We start from the raw sequence: 4,342 nt of genomic DNA on the forward strand, positions 1-4,342 counted from the left end.
TCAACGTAATACAATGAGTGACTGCGAAGATGTACATTAACATGAACCGATATTTAGCATTTACAATCAGCATGTCATTTTAGATCTACTTTAAAGGGTCTATACAACTTCTACTACGTACCGAATTCAGCAAGACATAATTAATATATTATTACTGAATACGTCCATTATAAGAACTTTAATTTGAATTTAAGTAACCCTTGAACATTAGTATCTGCTAGAACAGGTAAAGTGATTTCCAACCATGATATCTACTTCTGTACCCCTATTCTGTAGATAAATCTATTATTATTAATAAAAAGGATACACCCTTTCCACTTGCCGACCGAGTTAGTCTGCTTGTTTTCCATCAACTTAACTGGACTCCCTCTTGTCACCATCGCGACCCGATCAGTTGCTGAAGTTCATACTGAAGATCACCGTCCACTCGCATCGGGATTATCGAATCAGGTTTTACCAGACTATTATTGTTCGTCATTTTTCAGACGCTTCGTCAGCCGTTTTCCAATTCGTTTGTTGGTTCTTACTAGGACCAGCTTTTGTCACCGGAATACGATCCATTGTTTACGTTAGTATTGCCACCTTCCATTTGTCATTCTTGATTCCTTATTCTTAGGTTTATATTATAGTCAATGCTGCCCTCCTTTGGCACGATTGCTACAAAATCAAAAATTTCCACTTGCTGTATGTCACAATTGGGACATGAATTAAATTTTCCAATAACAATATGTCTCATTTGGAACATATAAAATAGACAACCTTTGACACAATTGGGACAAGGTATATTACATAAACTATTCTCAGCAATTACCGCTTATCACACCAGGAATAAGTCCATACATAAGTCGGTATTCTTTTCTCTCATTTGCCGGTTGGTTCATCATAAAATATTCTCAGGAATAACCGCTTATCACACCAGGAATAAATCCATACATAAGTCGGTATTCTTTTCAACTATTCTCAGGAATCACCGCTTATCGCACCAGGAATAAGTCCATACATAAGTCGGTATTCGTTTCCCTGATTTGCTTGTTAGGTTATTATAAAATACTCTCAAGAATCACCGCTTATCACACCAGGAATAAATCCATACATAAGTCGGTATTCTTCTCTCTTATTTGCTCGTTAGGTTATCATAAAATACTCTCAAGAATCACCGCTTATCACACCAGGAATAAATCCATACATAAGTCGGTATTCTTTTCAACTATTCTCAGGAATCACCGCTTATCGCACCAGGAATAAGTCCATACATAAGTCGGTATTCGTTTCCCTTATTTGCTTGTTAGGTTATCATTAAATACTCTCAAGAATCACCGCTTATCACACCAGGAATAAGTCCATACATAAGTCGGTATTCTTCTCTCTTATTTGCTCCTTAGGTTATCATAAAATACTCTCAAGAATCACCGCTTATCACACTAGGAATAAGTTCATACATAAGTCGGTATTCTTTTCAGATATTCTCAGGAATCACCGCTTATCGCACCAGGAATAAGTCCATACATAAGTCGGTATTCTTCTCTCTTATTTGCTCCTTAGGTTATCATAAAATACTCTCAAGAATCACCGCTTATCACACTAGGAATAAGTCCATACATAAGTCGGTATTCTTTTCAGATATTCTCAGGAATCACCGCTTATCGCACCAGGAGTAAGTCCATACATAAGTCGGTATTCGTTTCTAATATACTCAGGGATCACCGCTTATCACACCAGGACTCAGTCCATACATAAGTCGGTATCCTTTTCTCTCATTCACTGGTTGTCAGTTTGTTTAGAGTCTAAAAATAATAATCACATTTATAACAATGACACGTTATATCATAATAATATTAAACACCATTTTTTTTTTTTCAGCCACCAGAAGCGATTATTTGTGTACAGTCAATAGAATGAATATTATAGTGTCAACGGTTATGGCAAACCCGCTAAGTGTTTGCTCCCTTAATACCTCATTTGATTAATCTTCTTCTTAATTTGCTTTATGGCTTTTAGTAATTTGATTAATGATTTGAAAGACTAGTTATCGAGACTACTGAACTCAATACTCAAATCGATATTCTCAACGATTTGTGGAGTATCTACAGTAGTAAACACCTTTAGTTCACCGTGGGCTCTACCGCGGTTGTTTGACAGCTACAATGTCACGATCGCAATCATCTCTGATTGGTTAATGCTCGCTCACTATTGGCCACAATGCATTGTTGCAACAAGAATCGCACAAATTCAGCCAATCAGAACAATAATGATTGATGCAGGTTTTAGACAATCGCCCTACGTGTAATGTCTGCAAGTGATAATAATTGTGCAACTCGTTTGAAATTTTAATATAATTTAAGGGCACACACACAAGAGAGCAATCCGTCTTTTGTTTATAATAATTATATTAATAATTTATTTATTTAGTAAAAATATGCATCTCATAAGCTCCTTTTTCCAAAGTCAAATAGCTAGTCAAAATTTGGGCAGTAAAAGTAGGGAATCCGTTTCTCCACTATTTATCCGATGGGGCTTGCAAGGTTAAGATTTACACTTCTCTGTATACTGACAATTTCATTTCTTATTTCAGATCTAAACCTAAGTCAGAGATCGAATTATTCGTGTATTATTTATACCCGATAAACAACGATATGATAAAATTATGTGTTAGTAGGCTATATAAAGAAATACAACAGTCCAGACCCTGTAATACATAACATTGCCAGTAGTGGCGTGCACAGAGTTCGAAGCCAGGGTAAGCATTAGTAAGATAGGCCTTAGATACACCTTATATAGACCTACTGAATGGCAGGTCATAAAGAAAAATGGGCACTGGTCATTTCAACTAGGGTAAGCAGTACTTTTATGCCTCTATGAATTGCACGCCACTGATTGCCACAGTCATTGCCACTTCATTTAATAACACCTTCGTAACTCTCTTTTGTTATTAGAGACACATGTTTCAAAGTTTCCTTTACTCGTACATAAAAATTGAACTTCGTAACTTAGTATTTCTTTCGAATTTCTATTATTACAGCAGATAGTATCATCTATTAAGTTGGTAAGCCAATCCAATAATAACAACAGTAAATATGATGTACTTGGTAGTTAACCTGTTGTTCAGTGCGTGTTTTTCCGAGGTAGTAAGTACCTAAAGGCTTTGATTTATGATAGCAGATTGTACAACAAGGGCACCAAACAAGCCACTTGAGCAGAGTTATAAACACTGCTTTTCACTTTGCTTGCGAGGAAATGTAACAATAATATTACTATAAGTACATATCTATAGATTGATCGAAAAGAGTAGGGATTAAATGAGGGTGCTGTAATGAGTTTGTAGGTATAGGTCGCAACCTCAATACAAGTGCAAAAGTTCACTGGCACCATAGAAATTACATACATTCTTTCTCATCCATATGTCATTCAGAGAGACTGTTGTTTACCTATAAATACCTTGTGCATAACAGCATGAAACGCACTTTAGTCCTCTTATAGCCAGCGTAAAATAGAACCTTACGAGCATGAGAAGTGGAAACGTATTTTTATTTTATTATTATTGTTATTTTCCGAATTCTAAAAATCACGAATGCATGTCATCTATTAGTATAAGAGGATGCCAGCCACTAGTGACTTTATATGAATGTGATAGCCCATATAATTTTACCTTTTTAATTATAAAACTCTAAGAACATTTGAAAGAACCACTGTTATGCTGATAAATAAATATTTTAATTCAATTCCATTTATTTATTTTCATCTGATCTGATCAGTTAAATTCACTTTAGGTTAATATAATAATGATTCAATTCATTTTCCTTTCATAACCTCACCTCTCCTTAAATGGTAGTTGCAGCCAATGTAATTTATAATTTTCACAAGGGTGAGCAAGCGGAACAAAAGTACATACTAGCACTTAATATAAATTTTATTGGTATAAGAATCAAATAAAATTCCAACATCCACATGGCTACTTTCGTGAGCATGAGTGTTGTATGTCTTTCTGTTTCTGGTATGTACATAGTTAGATTAATTCAAACCTGATATTTCATACCCTATACCTACTAGGTATTCAAAGTAATCTAATAACTCTAATTTGGTCGAATAAGTAAACCTACAGATTCAAAATAGGTTCAATGTTACCTACTTTATCTAGTGGACCAATTAATTATTTATTAGCTGATCCACCCCAGGTAGAATTTTCCAAAATCTTTTCTTTGTGTCCAGTAGTAGCTTAGTAGAGAACTCAAATCATATTTGATTATGCAGGGCCTGCGGGTTGATCTATGTCTGTCAGTACATAATACAGACTATTCAGTCGGTAGATAGGTATTAAATGGGTGCATCTAGCAATCGACTCTAT

The sequence above is a fragment of the Maniola hyperantus genome, chromosome 16 (assembly GCF_902806685.2).
Source record: "Maniola hyperantus chromosome 16, iAphHyp1.2, whole genome shotgun sequence".
NCBI classification, from domain to species: Eukaryota; Metazoa; Arthropoda; class Insecta; order Lepidoptera; family Nymphalidae; genus Maniola; species Maniola hyperantus.